This window comes from Passer domesticus, chromosome 7 (assembly GCF_036417665.1).
Source record: "Passer domesticus isolate bPasDom1 chromosome 7, bPasDom1.hap1, whole genome shotgun sequence".
NCBI classification, from domain to species: Eukaryota; Metazoa; Chordata; class Aves; order Passeriformes; family Passeridae; genus Passer; species Passer domesticus.
Window position 1 is genome coordinate 6,134,086 of NC_087480.1, and position 19,005 is coordinate 6,153,090.

Below are 19,005 nucleotides of genomic sequence, written 5' to 3' on the forward strand. Positions count from 1 at the left end.
AAACAACCATCCTGTCTGGGTTGGGACCTGTTGGGGCCTCAGCTCCCAGCTCTGGAGCTTTGTTGCTGTTCGTGTTGCCTTGCCCTTTCCCTCTCTGCAGCATCCACAGGGCCCTGGTTTTTCCCTCATCTCAATATTGCTTGTGGGGTTTTTGGAATGTTGATCACTGCAGAGGTGCAGAAAGTGAGACTGCAAAATGGTTTGTGTACTTCAGCCTGCAGAGCCAACACTTCAGTTCTGACTGATGATCTGTGGTAAAGATGTTTTTAATTTATTTCTTGAACAGGCATCTTCCAAGGTGTTTTTTTTTAACTTGGTCCTCACGTTTCATTTAAAACTGATTAAATGTTAGTGGATTTTCTGGCTGTATATGTGCACGACTGCATATGCTAGGCTTAAAGGCTCTGTGAATTTTAATCTTTATACTTGGTTGCTGAAGTCATCACACAGTGTTCTAGAGATGTCCTTTTCTCGGCTTGAATTTGATACAGACTTCAATTATACTTTCCCATTCTCCCAGCAACACATATTCAGATAATTTATATCTGTATATGGTTATTAAAGTGTGAATTTAACATCCCATACAGGTATTTATAGGACTTTCTGCACAGGCTGAGATCTGAGCCTTGTATGTCACCAACAGTTTGGTCTTTGAGTTCAAAGTCTATCTAAATGCACGAGGAGTTAAAAAAGTTGAAGATGATGGACTCGAGTGTGTGTCATAGAACAGGAACTTTGTCTGGCCTTGTCGAAAGCAGAGTGAGCTCCAGTTTGGGCAGGGGGAGATGCTGAGGAAACCGAATCCAGCAAAACACTTCCACACATCTTCTTCTTGAAGAGTATAAATAGTCCCACTGAAATCTAGGAAATACTCCTGTGCTTAAGGTTAAGGATTCCCTTAAGTGCTTTGCTGGATCAGTACCAAGGTGATTATTTACAAAGCGCTGTCAAAAACATTGGACACCATGAAAAACTTTTTCTGATAAAATCCTTTGGCTCAGAATGTCCTGTGTGACTGCTCAGAACTGCAGCAAACAACATTTTTCAGAGATAGGGGCCATTCCATGAAAAAATTTCCCTCTAGACCCAAGAGCAACAGGTGGTCCTTGGTTTTGTTGCCTGAAAAAACATTTAAAACCAGAATCTCTAAGAACTCAAATCTACAGCCACAGAGAGCTCGAATGTTATCAGGACAGTTCCACAGAACTTGCCAGGAACAGAATCAATCATTTTTCACCATTAATCTTTAGGAAAATGAGGCCAGTAACACAGAGTCTGACAGTTTTGCTTCCATTCCTTGAAGCCAGTTGCAGGCATAACCCATTAGCCATGGCTTACTGAATGACTCTGATCACACTCCTCCTTTTGTACCATCCCAGCTGTGAGGAGATGCCAACAGCTGTGAACCTGTTTCTGAGCCTGCCCTGCCAACATCCCCTAAATGGTGAACTCATGAGGTTTTTTCCAGCTGCATGAGAAAAAAGAGGAATCGTTTCTGTGGAGCATTGAAAATGATGGCAGAGACTCAGAAAGAGTCACAAGCAGAAGTGCTGTATCCCACTCCCCACCAGGGCAGAGGCAGCTGGATGAGCCAGAGGCGCTTTGAGCCTCAGTGCTGCCTGTGCAGGCTGGGACAAGCCTCTGCTCTCACCTAATTGCCACTTGGCAAGGAAGGCACGGTGATTTAGGGGAAAGCAGCGTGCAGCAGGCGAGGGAGACTGGCTCGTGCTCTCCTGGATGCTGTGGCCAGGGTGGGAGCCCATTCGGGCTGGGGGAGCAGCCAGCCCAGCCTTTCCACCACCCACACCTGTGGACAGCAACCAGGCATGAGCCTGTAGAATAGCAGGCTCATTAATGCTGCCTCCCACAGCTTTTACTCATTATTCGTGCCCTCTATTATTCTTAAGCTGCCCAGAGCTACACAATAATACAGTTTTCTTAAGATTTTAAATATTTTAGCCATTTGTGTCAATCCTGGACTGCTGACTGCCTTGTCTCATCAGACAGGTATGTGAGTTCACACGGGTGGGTTAAGAGTCTTTAAAATCTGCCCTTGCAGGAAGGTGCAGACAATGTTTTCACTTTCATCTATTTTAATTCTGAACATTAATAATGTCTCACATGTCTCTTGCACCTTTCTGATTTAGGGCACAGGTTGTTTAACCCTTGCACCTCTCCGCAGTGGCCAACACTGCTTTTACCCAAAAAAAGAAAGCCCAAAGCTCCTGGAGCAGGAATCATCTGTCCCTCACTGCTGCTCTCCGTGAGTTTTGATCAAGCATTTGGGACAGATCAGTGGGAGGATCCTGCTGTGCTGTGCTCATGTCACCCTGCGAGCCTTCTCTCAGCAAGGGGGGATTCATTGAGCATTGTCACCTCTCAAAATCTGGGAGAAGAGTTTGACAAAGACCTGGCTCGCAGCAGGACTCCCTGGCTGGACCCTGCCCAGGGGTGCCATCAGCCCAGCAGCATCAGAGGGAGACAAACCTGCACAGTGCCTCTCAAATGCCTTTGTCGGCACCTTGGGACAAATCCTGCTTTAAATACAGGGCTAAGTGATGTCTTAGGTAATACTCCTGGAACAGTTACAATCACCTGGAGTGTTATTCTTCTCTCTGCCCAAATTCATCCCTGTCACCTCCACAGAATCACTAGCATGTTTTCCTTCTCTGACAGCTTGGAGGCCGATTTTCAGAACAGCCTGTTCATGCACCTTAGTGAGATGACTGAAGTGCTTGGTCCAGTTGATCAATCCTTGCAGTGCTGAGAACAAGACAAATCTCCACTCCTAATGAAACACACATTTGAACCGTTTCCCATGTCTTACACAATTGCCTTTTGGGCAGAGTTTGGAGTTTCTCAGGAGCCAGGGAGGTGATACACAAGTTTGTGACGAGTTCCAGAATGAAATCTGGTCCAAGGCAACAACACTGGCAGATCCATTTTCCCAGCCTGCAGCTGGGAGCAGACTGGGATAATCCCACTTCCATTGCTCAGCAGGGATGCCCACCCAGAGTGAGATGCCAGAGGCTGGTGAAGGTTCAGTGGCTTCACTGAAGCCTGTGGGCACTTTGGGCTGCCTTCAGCAGGTCAGGACTCATCCAAGCCCCCGTGTGGGGCTGTGTTTGGTTATTGCTGTGTGTTTGAATACCCTGAGGATTTCAGGAAGTGTCAGAATGTTTTCCTTTATCTACAGTTCCTAATGCTGCTGGGCTCAGCAGGCACAGCTCTTCCCAGCACACCTCAGAGGTCACTGTACACTCCAAACCCCAACAGAGCTGTTTAAAGACCCTGCAACACATCTAAAGAATATCAGAGAGGAAAGGTGTGTGCCAGGGCTCAGCTGAGAGTGACTGAGAGGATGAGGTTGTGCTGATCAAATGTAAGAGCTGCTGTGGGAAGAAAATTGCCCATTGGAAACTTCAATAAAACAACACACCTCTTTCATGTTGCTACAGCACAGCTCACAAAAACTCTGATGTAATGTCCTAGAGGTGAAAGACTGCATGATTTACTTCATAGGCATATTTTTAGTGGTACTTGGATTCTGAGGTGTCCATTCTTTCATCAGGAAAACCTCCCATGCCCTTTTGAAGTCATTCCTCTTGTACCCTGACTTCTGTCTACACTCTCCCCATCTGCTGACTCTGAGCTCCTTGCCTCCCTTCACTGAGCACGGAGCTCTTCCTGCACGGGCTGGTGTGACAAGCACTTTGTGTTGCCTTTAGAGCCAGGCAGGCTTCTGAAGGGGAGGGTTTCCATCCCTCCTGTTCTCCTCTGTATGTGGTTCCTTTCCTGTACAACACACACACTCCGGGGCACTCACTTGGAGGCAGGTCCTGAGGTGCTGCCACTGCTTTCCTCACTGCTCAGCACCCCAGGATAACAGGCAAGGTGGATCAGGGGTGTCCTTGGGCTCGCCTCTGGAGAGGGAAATCCAGGCCTGGCTGGTGTTCACTGCTTCTTGCACTTTCTGAAGCACTTCCCTGCCCCTCTGGTATAAGGAGGAAGTGTGCTTGGTTGTAGATTAAAGGAAAAACTAGAAAAGTGCATCTCCCAGGGAGACAGAAGAGATGAAAAGTATTCATCACAGCATGCCTCACTTAGGTGACCTGGAAAAAAGTCATAAATATGGGTAGTGTAGTGTCTCCAAAGTGCCTCCAGTGAATCAAAACAAATAAACCTTTAAGCACAGGAGTCTGAAGTCACCAGGACAGCTTCTACACAGAGGTGAGAATAATTTACAGAGAACGCAGAGAGGCTGAAGGGGTTTGTGCTCCCCTCATGTTCTCCTGCAGCACAAAAGTAACCTGCTGGTGGAACAGGTTCTCAGTGATTTATCTCCTGCTGCCTTTCAATTAGTATTGAAAAATTTTGGCTTATAGTGTAAAAACCTGTTAGTGACATCATTCCAGGGCAGTAAATCCTGGCCTAAGGAGGCCACAGAGACTCCCAGCCCTCTGCACCTTGGGCAGAACTGTAATTTCTGTAATGCTCCTGCTGTGGGCAGTGACATGGGGTGTTCATTGCTTAAGCTTTGCCTTTGCTGCTCCAATTCCAGCCTCAGCAGCACACACAGAAGGTGTGCACACAGAGAGACACCTCAGCCTGGTCCCATACTGGGAGCAGAGGTTACACCAGTGGTTGCAGCCCTTCTCTGACCTCAGGGCACTGGCCAGAGACCAGACATGCTACCAGACTGAGCATTGGTCTGGGCCTTGCTCAACCAATAACTGACATTTATTGACTTTAAAGATTTTAATTTGTATCTGGAACCATATTGCCCAAAGCCTTGTAGAGCTCATTATTGTTTTTCATGTGATGCTCTCTGGGTACTTCCATAAACTGTTGTTGCACGTTTCCTTGGGAAATCTCCGTGGTTGTAAATCATCAGCAGATGTCTCATTTTTCTGAAACATCAAGAAACTGGCAGCTTTACTAACAGAAAAATAAGGGAGAGCATTTTTCTTGCTGTTACGTAGCTCCCTGTTAATCACAGAGGTCTGCAGTTCCTGTGCATATTTGTATTTTGTTGTTTAGCCTTGCCCCCAAGGAATCCATCCCCCTGATATCCAGCCCTATTTTGAAACAGACGCTAAAAATGCCATTTCTGTGCTGTCAGGTTTTGCAATCCTGACAGATTCCCAGGCTAGCCTGGTGTCCACTCTGCCCAGAAAGCCAAGCTCATTACCAGGGTCACTAATTGCCCCTGCTGTGACCCCGGGCTCCTTGCTGTCCCTCTCCCTGCAGATGCAGAGCTGCTGGCTCCTTCCTGCCTGAGGGAGGCCTGAGGGATGCTGCATGTGCCTCTGCAGCTGGAAGCCAAGCACCACATTTCATCCCTGGCCTCCTTCCTCCTGAGCCTGAGACCACATCAGCCACAGCTGGCAGGAAGAGGTGGGGAGTGAAGCCATGCCTCAGTTCGTGCCTGCAGAGCTTTGCTCTGCTTGTTTTGATGAATTTTGTTTATTTTATTTATTTTTTTAAATTCCATTTAGGCTGCAAAAAAACAGTCTGGTGCAGAATCAGATTCTAACCCAGAGCCAGCCCTAAGCACCAACCTTCTGGGCTTGCTGGCACCAAACAGGCATCAGCCACTGAGAATATAAAGCACTGTTGGACGGTGTTCCTTGCTGCAGCACAGCCCAGGTGGATTACAGAGCTGGCCCAGCACATCAACACACACCCAGCATTTCTTTCAGGCTGGCACATTCTGTGGTCCCTTAAGGACACGCTCTGCAGTGCCCATCACTTCTGCAAAGAGGGGAGGCTTTTGGCTGTGCTAAAATGTGAACTGTCTGCCTGGATTTAGAAAGGGGAGGAGGGTTTCTCTGCTGTCTGCTGGGGGATGAGCATTGTGTTTGTAAATCTGCAGCAAAACCTGGGCAAAACATCTGAGTTAGAGAGAACACAGCCTGAAAGGAAAATGTCGTTCCCTTGCATCGCAGTCTCTGTGAGGTGTCTGCCAACCTTGTTTATTCTATTTTCTGGCAAGCCAAGAGTTTCAACCAATTATTTAGTGCTTCCTTCCTCTTTACTAGTGCTGCTCACATCAACTCATATCAGCTCATCATTTCTGTGCTATTAGACAAAGTCTTGTTTGGTGTTACCAAAACAAAGGGAAACAAAGCATGAGCAGTCTGTTTCAAATCCACTGCCACTGCTCGGGTCCTGCCTCACAACAAATCTTTGAACACCTTAAATCTGTTCTGTCTGCTGAGCAGGACCTGAACTGAGCTGCTTTTCACCTGAAAAACCACAACAACAACAACGACCCAGCCAAAATGTTTTCAGCATTTTCAGCCCAAGAAAAACAAGTTTAGAAGAAATGCAAAATGTTGTCCCAAAGACCACAGTACGGCCAAGAAATAATTTCCCCATTAATATCCACGGATTTACCAGAGGACAAGGGAAAAGCAAAGGCTGTACAATTTTTGGCAGCTAAAGAACAGTGAGTTAGACCAGCAGGAGAGGCTTCTCTGCCTCTTTCTTTTTGTGGCAGTCGATCCTTTGTTTTGACCTTCCTGCAGCACTGCAACAGGAAGATCACCCCTCAATGTCTTTGTGGTTTTTTTTTTAAGCCCAGTGGGTCCTGCAGAGCTCTCCTGGTGCCAGCAGCCCAGCTGCTGTCCCTGTGCTCTCACACATGGCAGGTGCCTTTGTCCCCAGCCACACACATGCATCATCCTGTGCTGTGTCCAGTGGGGCTTGGAAGATCCTCCAGCCCTGGAACTGAGTTGTCAGAGAACAACAATGCAATGAGAAAACTGATTTGAACAAACAAGAATGGGTCTGGTTTATGTATAAATAGTTCTGTTAGACCTGGAACACAAACATGTTGAGCATTGGGTCAATAAGCCACGAGACAAACAGCAAGGAAATGTGAATTGGCTGTTTCACACCCCAGTGTAACCAGTACTCAGAAAGGCCACAGAGGGGATCTGAGAATGGCATTTCTGCATGTCTTTGAGCATCCACAATCTTTTGGGCTCAGATGTTAATGTAGAATCCAAACTATCTGCAGTTTTTGGGGGACTCTAACAAGATATGAGGAATTCCAGAACAATCAGAGACCTGATTCAAAGAAGGAGAGAACAGACTGTGTTGCAGTGTTGCAGAGAAGGTTGGAGTCTTATTTGTAATCTTCTTGGAAAAAAGATTTAAGAACTCAGAAAAACAGTAACATGAAATGAATCTGTTTTTACCAGTGCAAGAGCAAATATTTAAAGTTCCATTGAAAAGCCCCAGAGTGTCTCAGAGGTGTGGAGTGGGCCAATTGATTGTAATTCCAATTTGTCCTTTTCTCTGGGGAGAAAGGGCCTTTTCAACAGATAATCTGCTGTTGATCCAATCTCCAATCCTCAGTAATTTCAGTGCAAACCCACAGGAGCTGCCCTTGGGTGACTGCTGGGATGTGCTGCTCTGTGCTGCCTAATCTGCCTGTCCATCTGCAGGAGGGTGCCAGGTCCTGCCTTGTGTTTACTGAGTGATTGCTGCCTTCATTGTGTTGACTAATTTGGCAAAGTGAAATACAGTTCCTTATCCAGCTCCATCTTCTTCTCAGCCGTGAAAGGAGGTTTTGCATGCAATCACTTCCATGGAATGCTTCCAGTCACTTTAAGGGTGGGACCAAACTGCTTTTGGAAGAAATTGTAAATTTTTAGAGGAAAATAGAGGACCAACAGCTGCACAGGCTACTATACAATGGTAAATAAAGTAAAAAGATGTTAAGGAAAGAATCACCTTTCATGTAAATTCTCCCTTTCCTCAGGATGGTTAGTGGGCTGCTGTATTGGAAAAGCTGTTTTTCAAGGAGAAATACAACTCCATTTCCTCTGTGTAAGGCTGCTGGCATGAAAGAGAGAATTCCCTCTGTGAATCTCTCCCTCTGAGTGGGCCAGCCCTTCTGCCTCTGTGCACAGCCCTTCCTCAGCTTTGTTCAGTGCTGCTTTATATATTTGTTTATTCTTTTACTCATCTGATCACTTCTGCTTCTGCTGCTGCTGCTGGAACTGGAGGGTGTCCATGGCTTTCCTTGCTCATCCATTTCCCATTCCCCACGTGTGTGAGCAGCTCACAGCCCATGTGCACCACGGTGAGAAAACAGGGTGAGATATATTTTTGCAGATTGTGTTCAATAAAAACACCCCCAAACATATTTGTGGGGTCTGTTAGGTTTCCTGAAAGGAGAGGGTTTGAAAAACCACATTTGAACTGATCTCATAGGAAGGAAAAATTTGGAATGGCAAAGGGGCATATTAAGGTTAATCATAATTAGGAGTTGAGTATAAAACAAGAATGATGCTCTTAGGGCACTCAGGTAAGGAAAAAGTTCAAGGGGAAGCAGTATGGTCTCTGATTCCTTCCAGGGTTTTGCCATAATTCCAGCTCACCTGTGGGAGGTGCAGAGTCTGCTGGAGCCTCCTGTGCTGCTGCAGGGACCCAGCACAGTTCTTGCTCAGAAGGACTCTCAGCATGGTCCCAGGCAGGTCTGTACCTCTGCACAGCCTTTGGGCCACTGCAAGCACCTTGCACTGATGGAGCAAAGGGATCTGAGTGTGATGGACATGGGAAAGGGAAAAGGACAGGACTCTTCTGCTTCCTCCACCCTCTGATCCCCACCAGGGATCACAACTTAGGAGCCTGATAGGATCTGAGCAACCTCTTGTTCCAGAAGAATTCCAGGAAGGGTTAGCATAAACCAGCTGAGGAGTTCCTCATTCTGTATGTGACTCTGTGACTCCAGTATCTATCCTGTGCCACTGTGTGTGAGGTTACTTTCACTATCCAGTTTATTTTCTTCTCACCCAAACATCTATTCAGTGACTGTTTCTGAGGACCACTGGATTGACGTCAATCTTATTTTCCTCTTTCACTCCTCCCTGAGGCATAATTAAGGTCATTCCCTACTGCTCAGTTTCAATCCAGATTCCAGTATTGGGCAGTGGCTGCCCAGTGTCCTTGAGAGTCCATTTGGTCACCCTTAGGAATTCTCGCTCTCCGTGGTGGAAGTGAGTCAAGGCTGTCACTCCTCGACAGCCTCATGGCCTGGGAGATGATATTTAGTTGGTTTTCTGCACCATTCCCATTCCTTCCTTGTATCTGAACCATTCCTGTTGCTCCCACTGAATTTGTAACAAACGTTTGAAAGCATTCTCACTTTATCTGTGGCCATTTGTAAATGTTATCAGCTGTACGTCCTGGCACATTTCACATGCAGAGCACGAGGAAATGCACCCCAATTAACCTGCCAAACCTCCCTGTAAGGTGGCTGAGCTTTCTGAGCCTCCATCTCTCCATGCTGAAGTTCTCTGGTTCCTCCAAACTCACAAAGCAGTCAATGCCAGGACCGAGGTTAATCTCAGAAATCCTCAGCTCCTGTTGCTGGGATCTGACCTTGCTGCTCCCACGGAAACCTCCCCACCGGGTTTGCAACTGGCACATGGCACATTGCACATTGCAGTCCATCCCTGCCCACAGCCACGCTGCAGGAGGCTTTAACCCCTTCCTGCCCCCACCACACTGGGAAGGGCTGCAGGTGTGTGCAGGGATGGGTACACACAGGTCCTCCTGCCTGAGAACAGTCCAGGGAGCCTTCCCCAAATGTCAGAGGGAGCATTTCAGCTTAGTGTGAGATCCATGTTCAGTTTTACATGCCCTGGACTGGGCATCTCCTTTTTGCACTAAAAGTCACAGTAATTACTCTCCCTGTAAACAAAGAGTTTAATATGCTACGGGGAATTCACTTAACTGAAGCCATGGCAGATTTATAGTCATTAAATGGAATGCCAGGAGGTTGTTAGCACTTTGGGAATCCTGCTTTGTTATTTCATAATCACATATTTATGGTTCCCACAGCACATTGTTTTTGTCTTGCCTTTCATTTATGGCAGGTCTATTAAACTGCCACAGGTCCTGGGCTGTAACTCGCTCCAGCACTGCTGTGATTGCACTTTCATTCTTCTGGGGCTGGTTTGGTGGAGATCAATACCAGAACCCTGGAGAATACAGAGGCAGCATGTTCTGCCTTATGAAGCAGGCACAAAATGAAGCCTGAACACAATCTATCATCCGAGGAACACACTCCTTACAAGAAGGATTTGCTCTCTGCAAGCCAGGTGTTGGCTCTCGGAGTGAGTGGGGATGAGCTGAGCCCACAGCCAGACTGGTGAGCTGAACCCTGGGTGTGCTGCTGGCTCCTTACACAGAAACCTCACAAACTCTCCTGCCCAGCACTGCCAGCCCCTGCCCACACCCACGCTTCTTCCTTCTCCACGCCTTTACAGGTTTTTCAGTAAATTTGCAAGCCTCAGTTGTTCTCATTTTTTTCTGCTGTTAATTTATCTCTCACTGCTGTGCTCTGCTCTTCTCCTCCCTCTCCATCTCCACCAAGGCCTGGGGTGTTTGTGAAGCTTTGCCAGAACACCCAACCCCATGACACTTGTCACATTTATGGAGGAGAAGGACTAGAGCCCAACGGTGCTACTCAAAAGTTAGGAAATCAGGTGAATTTCAGCAGGAATTTTTTCACAGAAAGGGCTGTGAAGTATTGGAAAGGGCTTCCCAGGGAGCTGGTTCCCATCCCTGGAGGTGTCCAAGGAGTGCCTGGACATGGCACTCCATGCTCTGAGCTGGTGACAAGGTGGGGATGTGGCACAGGTTGGACTGGGTGATCCTGGAGGTCTTTTCCAGCCTTGGTGATTCTGTGATTGTGTGAAATGAGATGCATTTGTAAAGAGCTGGTGTTTTAAGGGGCCTTAGAGAGGTAGTCTTATCACAGATGCAATTCATGTTCTGGAATTCTCTCAAATTCAGGCCTCCAAATGTGCAACTGCCCATCAGTGAGGACAGTGTTTAGGGCAGAGCTTGAGTCCACTGCACCACAAAGAATTCATCCTTCCAACAGAGGTTTTTTCTTCACTTTTCTTTTTATTTTATAGTAAACAATTCAAATGATGCACTGAAAATCCTTCTCCAAATATCAATTTATTTTGTTGACTCATTCTCACACAGGGAATAACCCGGAGAGTGCTCTATTTTTTTCCTCCATCATACCTCTGCCTCTTCTTTAGAAATGTGGAAATTTTAAGTTAATAGATAATCTAGAATGCTACAGCTTTTCAGTCAAGTTTAAAAAGCACATACCAAAATAGACCCAAAGTTTCCACTTTGTAACCAAAACAGTAAAAAAAAAAGCAAAGCAGTGCATGAGGGTTTTAATTCAGCAGCCAAATCACTGACTGTGTGTTCCCAAGGACAAACAGGCATCACTGAGCCTGTGGGAGCTGTGGGAGCAGCTCCCAGGGACCCCCGAGCTCAGGGAATCTGTGGCAGTAAAAGATCATAACTGTGGCAAAGTAAAATACCAAAAGGCGTATAATGAAACTTGGGAGTCATTTGGATCACTTAAAAACATGGATAATTAGCCAAAGTAGCAGAAAATAGAGCAAGGAGGAGTCTGAGGTTTACTGAATTGTTACTGAAGAGAATTCCTGAACAGCAGCAGAACCAGGGCCAGAATCCTGGGTCCTGTGAACTCAGCTATGCTCCTGTCCTTGAGACTATCAACAGGGTTTGTTTTCTCTCCAAGTCTTGCATTCATTTCTAGGAAAAGAAGTCAGCAGGAACAGTGGGAGCTGTTCCTTTTACGTATAACCAGCAAGGTTTGTACCTAAGCACTGCTGTGGTCCTCTCTTGCAGGCTTGATGCCCCCAGGTCGGGAAATAATTAAAGTATATTAGTCATAAGGCCAGTCCTAGTGGAATAAGGCGAGTGCCATCAGTGTCCTGCCCGCAGCACACACTTTCACGGGGGTGAGGTGTCAGTCGGCAGAGCCAGCACCACTGGCAGCACTCAGACACTGACACAGATGCTGTTTGATTTTCAGTTCCGCGGTGCCTCAGCTCCCCGGGCTGGCTCTGTCGGTTTTGCCCAGAACCAAACTCACACATTTTCAAAGGAACTCTCAGGTCAAATGAGGATTCATCCTAGTTAGAAGGTAGCTGAGAGAGGTGGAACTTTCCCCCCGTTAGACCGCAGGATCTGCATGAAGCATCTGTTGCCTGCCCGTATTTTGGCTGGGCTGGCGTGGGTGACCCTGGGGGACAGACAGAGGCAGAGCAGGGGGAGCTGGGGCGGGCTCAGCCTCCCCTGAGCTGCAGCAGCAATTCTCATACCTCACAGGCTGTGGTGGGTGGCTTTGGCTTTTTTGGCCGGCACCCAGCAGACAGCAAGGATATCAGCTCTTGTTATTGCAGCTCGTTTCCGTGTCTGCCTTCTGGCTCCTTTGTGGTGTGAATGCAGAAACTGCTGTGTAGGTGTGTAAAACACAACAGTCCATTCAGACACTTACAAAAAGGTTTAAAACTATTATTTTTGGTGTTTAAAAAATGAGCAAATGCAACTGAAATTCTGCTCAAGGACACAACTGAATAGAGGAAGCAGTGAGTATTGTGTTTGTACGGAGGGAGGGTAAGGAATAACAGAGTGGCTAGCAATTACTTGTTTCCATTTCAATATTTTTAGGTTTTATCCACTCTGTAAGGTCTGGATATTCTAAAGAGACTTTTCTGTTCATTACCAGTGCTTCCCACTGTACCTGTCCCTTACCATGCTGTGACTGGGATCTTTTCTGTCTGACACCACCGGATGGGAAGTTTTCCATAGGTGTTTCTAACATCAAGCAGAACATTTCTTACTGATGCTGGTCAGTTCTGGACTATCATTAGACCGGCTTGGCCTTGTCCCAGCCCTCCTGCAGTGCCTAGGCCAGCTCCTGGCTCTGTCAGTGTGTGCTGGGATGGCTGCAGAGTTCCTGGCAGGCGACTCACCCTGACCAGCCCCATCTCAGGCTGAATGTGCTTCAGCTCCTTCCTCCCCCCAAAAACCACCCTTGCCAAGGCCTTTCACAAAGCTGCCCCTCACCAAACCCAAGGGGTGCCCCTGGGAGCTCCCACAGCCCCTGCTCACCTCTGCACTCTTGTCAGCCACTAAAGCAGCTTGAGCTGGCAGCGCTGAGGTCAGGGCTGTGCTGGGGTGTGCAGCTGATGGATTTGTTATTTCAGCCAGCTCACACACTGCTGGCACCCAGACAGCTCATCCCCGTCCTCACCTGCCACAGGGATGTGCCCAGCACTGAAGGTCAGAGTAAGGAAAGCACCTGGAATGCAGAGATCCAAGGGCACCTGGGGCAGAGTGCTGCTCAGGAGCAGGAAATGTCCTCCAACCATCCTGCCAGGGCACAGGGGCTCCTTCTCTCCCTCCCTGCACACTGACAGGCTCACAGCTGTGCAGGCTGTTTGTACTCAACCCATCTGCATGGAATTTGCTGGACTGAGCTGCTAACAAATTTATTAGGAATCATTTTTTGCACAGCTATCACCAAATGTAATTCTAGATTTAGAAGAGCGTTTTTGAGGTCCAGCAGTCACAGTGTGTTTGGAAACAGGGCACACACACTGAAGTCAGTGTTGTTGGAACACAGAACCACAAAATCATGGAATTGTTCAGTCTGGAAAGGGTCTTTAAGATCACAAAGCCCAACCATCAAGCCAGCATCACCACCATGTTCTCCCGTAAATCCTGCCCTCAGGTGCCACATCCACAGGGATGAATCAGGATGCTGATGCTAACTTAATCTTTCAGCAGAGCTTACAGCTGAGTCTATGCTATAGGATAAAATATAAATGTGAAGTGTTCCAGTTGTTTAGAATTCAAATATTTCAAGTTTTCGAACAGGTTCACACTGAGTGGGGTCAGTTCTGAAGCAGAATAAGAGATAAGGAGACACTGAGTCATATCCCAAAGTGTAGTCAGCCCTCAGTAAATAACCACCCAGCATGTCACATGCCTCAATTTAGGAGCATTTAAAAGCAAAAATCATGAGCATAATCAGTCCAACCACTAAGTCACAGCAAAGCTAATGGTAAAAACAGCTCTTGTACTTTGGCTTTTGCATGCAGCTGAGAAAATTGTCTATTTCAGGGCAGTCCCAGCTCCATGGTGTGCTGTGATTGTACAACTGTAACTTTGTCCCTCAGTGATGTGTGTGCTCATGTTTATGGATTGCCTGGGATGGATTTGTGTCTCATCAATCACACCAGCACGTCAGGAAGGCTGATTCTGCCAGGGGTATTTACAAATTCCACCTAGGGCAAGGTGTGAGGGCGTAGACATTTCAACAGGGAGGCTGGAAGTGGTGATGCAGCAATTCTACCTCATTACTCAGATCCTGCTCCAGAGTTAGGAATTACTTGTCTACTGCAAAGTATCGCTCTTGAGCACATAAAAATCTGAAATAGGCAGCATCATCAGCAACATTATTTGGGTGATTTAAATCCTTTTCTGAACAAATCCATCTCTTCTCTCTGAGGTTGCCATTTCCCACCTCCCTGAAAGGGAAAGATTTGGTGAACCACAGAGGACTGTCACAGCACCCAAACAAGAGCAATGCCTGATTTTATCTGGTTGAAAGCCCATGAAATCTACTTTACTCTAAGTAGATGTTGACCTCTTTTACAATAACTGGTATTTTTAAACATCCATATTTGTCAAGACCTTTCTGATGAAATATTCATCCAAATCCCTCTGCATTGGGAAATGAACTCAATACCTGTGCTCAGACTCCTCCTGCCCTGCCTCATCAGCTTGCCTAGCCCACGCAGGATCACAATTTTAAATTCCATTTCCAGTTAAAATAAATACATATTCTGTTATGCACATTTTGGTTCATATCTGAGCTGGCTTGACACCCAGCATGAAAATGTTACCAATATGTACAGAATTTGCTTATATTAAACCCAAGTCAATATATTACGCCTGATTAATATAAATCTAGAAAATGTTAGTTTGACAGAAGCCAGAGCTCTGTTCCAGGCTTTGTCACTGGCCTGGGAAAATCTGCTTTCTGTTGCTCTCTAATCTCCAGTTCATGACCTTTGCTGTGCTTGGGTGCCAGCTCTTCTGGATAAATGCTGTCTGCAGGTACAGTGCCTGGGGGGGCTGACCTGGGTGAGGCTCTCCTCGAGCACTAACACTCTGCTCAGTGCCTCTCCACCTCCTGTGTGCTGGTGCATGGTGAAGGGAGGAGAAACCCTAGCCACAGTTTCTTTGCAACTGGCAACTGCTCATGGAAGAAGTGACTTGGGATTTCTAAGATGGTCACTGCCCTATCTTGCTAGCAGGGATTGTCCCTGGTGGTTGACAGGCTTAAATTCAAAGCAGAAAAATCCTTCTTGTCTGCTACACTGCTGAATTATTCAGAATTTCATTTTTCCCTGTAAAAAGCTTTGAGAAGACGCTAAACAAGGCACAAATATCAAAGATCCTTTCCCCCGAACACCCCATGTGGGGTGCAGCAGTTGTTTTACGATCCCTCCATTCCCACAAGAGAACTCAGAAAGCAGAAACCTTGTCTAAATAAAGACAACCTTGGCAAAGCACACAATTCCAGCCAGAGATTTCTGTCAAGGCAGCGCGGTCACCGCAAGGCCACGAGGCAGGAACGGGGAGCGGAGGAACAAGGGAGACATTTTTGTGGGAATAAACAAGAGAAGGAGATGAGTGTGAGTGCAGGGGCTGCCTCACTGCTGCCCAAGGGAGCATTTCCTGACAGGCTCTCTCCAGAGCAGGGCTCCCAGCCTTTACACCCTTCCCAAATCCCAGCAGCCAATGGAAGCAGGAGCAAAGCAGCACAAGGGTTGTAAACATGCTACACACATCACAGAGCCTGGTGTGCCACATGTGTGTGTTAACCCTAGCCCTACCTATATGTTAATTTATTGTGTGGTGTGAATTTCCCTTGAAAAGATGGCGTTCCTTCAGGAACTCAAAAGAAGTGGGATTTCAGCTTCATGGAGCTCAGGGAGCTCAGGTTTTGTACAGCAGCAGCTCCTCACAATGTGAGTTCTGCCAGTGATTATAGACTCAGGCACGAGCCTTCTCCCTAATCCAGCCAAGTGGCTGCACACAGACCTGAGACAAATTTATTTCTCTAAGCCAGGACCTTGGAAAGTAAAACCCCTGTGCAGAAATGTCCTGCTGTTAAATACAGTCTCTATTTAATACAGTAAATATAATCTTACATCAACTATAACTGCTATTCAATCGGCTGTGGAACTCATGATAGTTGGGATGAAAATGGGATTGGCAGGAAATGTTCTGAGATACCCCCAGCAGAAACTGGAAATAAAAGAGTGAAGAGCTGAGCAGGTCCCTTCACACTTTGGCAGGAGCTGACAGGAGTGGGTGCCAGGACTAGGCAGAAAAGTTTATCAGATGTTTGGATGTTCATTCTTCTCCAGACATGGTTTCTCCTACCTACATCAAGGGAAGAGAAGTGTAAGTGAGGTGGTCCCAGCTGACCCCACCAGTCCCTGCAGCAGACAGAACCCTGTGAGAACTCCTGTCCTGTCTCTCATGCTACACAAAAGTGTGATTATGGATTTTTTCTTCTTCTTCTTCTGTTACCTTTCTGCTGAATAAATTAAGTTAATGCATCTTTAAGGCCATGTTTCTTTGCAAAAGGTTGAATGTTGCAAAATCCTCTACTCTGGAGCATTTCTAAAACTCTCTGCTGTCCAGCAGCTTTGCTAATCTCAGAGCTGGTGACACACTCATGAATTATTCTAGAAGCCACATGTGACAAACCAACAATACAGTGTGGATCAAACAGGCCTTCTACTCCCTCCACCAGTGCAGCATCGTTACTTCTGTATCACACAGATGCTCAGAAGACAAAACCCTCAGGTTTTTGATCCTCAGATGCTGGACCCAGCACTGGAACTAAAATGCTGACCATAAAAGCAAGGTACCAGGGTCATGTACTGCATGCTCTCCTGTCAGGAGTCAGAACACTGTTCCCCAGGGTCCTGTGAGGTACATGCAATTACAGAGGCAAACAGAAGCCCTTTCTGCTCAGACAGGGTTTGTGGCTTAAATGAAAAATACCAGTGTGGTCAGGAAAATGATGTGCATGGAATCCAGTTTCTAATTTGGTACTGGATTCCCACTTAAACTTCTGAAAGAAACAGCAGAAAATATCCATGCCAAGGTCAGGAATTAAGACAAATAAATAAATAAATATGTAAATGCTGTAATTTGTCTGGGTTTCAGTCACTGCAAAATGGCCACTAAACTCAACAGGGTGAGTAAAACTTTACAGTTTGGTTGCTATTTTGGAACACTGACAACTGATATCATCTTGAAAAGAAGAGTGATTCATCCAAGTGCTTAGAGGATGGGAGCCCTGGACAGGTTCTGAGGCTGATGACCAACATAAACAGGCTGTAAATTCAGGAGGTAATAGTGCAAGTCAAAGGAAAAGAGGGAGAGAAAGGAAAACTTATGGCCGGAGAAGTAGATAAAAGTCTGAACAGTAGAAACAAATCCAGAAACTCAGGCAGGGAAATATTTGCTCCTGCCTAAGCACATGCAGCAAATCCCGCTGAGGAGATTGCATGGGACATCATTCACAGAGCCTCAAATGGAAACTGAGCTCAGACACCTCTGAACTATTGGGATCTGCAAAGCCTCATCCATACTGAGGACCAAGGAGGAACTTGACTTGAACTCTGGAGGAGTCCAATTACAAATTCTGTGGCTCTGACCCTCTCCAACAAACACCTCCTCCAGGCTGCTCTGCAGCAGCTCCACTGCCTGGTGACGCCTGACACAGCTCAGGGATTACACACAGATTTTAAAATGGGAGCTGAAGGATTTTGTTCAAGAGCTTGACCAACACTGAGGCATAAAAGAGGTTGTGAAGCAATGTAGAGACAGGAGTGGTGTTACCCCAGAGCTGACAGTGGCTGGTACTGTGTACAGGTGGCTTTGAGGCTTCACCTGGTGCCAGGCAGCAGATTATTGAAACCATTTTATTGTTTGTATGTTACATGGTGAGCTGCAACTTCCCTGCAGAGGAGTTTGCACATCAACATATGGCCTTGACAACTCCTAACTTCTGTGGTGAGTGAGAGCACTTACCAAAACCCACTCAGGTGTAGGTAAAGGTATCACTCTTAATGGCTGAACATATCCAGCACTGGTAACTAATCTCAGTTATCTTTGAGATCTCATGACACAAATAATTATGTGTGAGAGGGTATTATTGCCACAGACCTCAACAACACAGGGCAGGTTGTGCACAGTGACACGGGTTTTTCTGTGCAAAATGACACAGCATTGTGAACTGTTTCCCCTCAGGGAAGAAGTTAGTGAGGAAATTGAAGTGGACTGAGGTGGAGTCCTGATCCTGCACAGTGAGGAGGTATCCTGTGCATCATCACACCTCCAGTTTGTGTCTCTTGCTTTTCAGGAGTGACATTGGAGACTCTCTCCCAACAGACCATGCCCAGCACTCATTGCAAACGAGGAGGGGCTGGGGCTGCTGGGAGCAGAAGCAAGAGATGTGCTGCACTCCTCCACATGCTGTCCCAGCCCTGGCCCCTCAGGCAGCACAGGGAAACCTCCCAGTGGTGCTGAAAGGAAGGAACCAGTCTGGATCTGCAAACCCAGTCTGGACTTGGAGGTAAAGAAGGGTTGAATGCACCACAGGGATGTACAAACAGCTAAACCCCAGGTGGGCAGAGGGCGGTAGATGCTGGGATTTGGGAGAGAACTGATGCTGGCAGAAGATAAGAAGGTATCAGAGTAGTGAATTCAGCCTGTAGTAAGTTTTTCTTGGGAAGAACTCTCCGTGTTTGCCAGCACAGTGTGTATTGACAGTCTGCAGCTGTGGACAGCAGCTGAGTGTGGATCTACCTCCTGCCTGAGCAGAAATCATGGGCTGGGAAAGTACTTGTTCTGGCAAGCAAGTGTAGAGAGCTTACATTAGAGAGCTGGGCGACACAGGCACAAATACAACCCAGAACCCATAGTTAATTGTTGGTGAAGATTTACCCTTTGTCCTTATTAACTTGCCTTTAAACAGACATGATAAATGCTGTTCATTACTCAAATGTATTCTGAAGGAGTCTAAACTTCCCCAGCTCACCCTTTAATCATCCT

At 46.7% G+C, this 19,005-nt stretch overlaps 1 long non-coding RNA gene across 1 annotated transcript in view; it reads left to right on the forward strand.

Moving 5' to 3' along the window:
- Window positions 1–19,005, forward strand: part of LOC135304314 (uncharacterized) — a 36,053-nt gene that overhangs the window by 3,368 nt on the left and 13,680 nt on the right. Inside the window, exon 2 of the long non-coding RNA XR_010365733.1 lies at window positions 18,314–18,526. This is a non-coding gene — a long non-coding RNA (uncharacterized LOC135304314). The remainder of the gene's footprint in view (window positions 1–18,313; window positions 18,527–19,005) is intronic.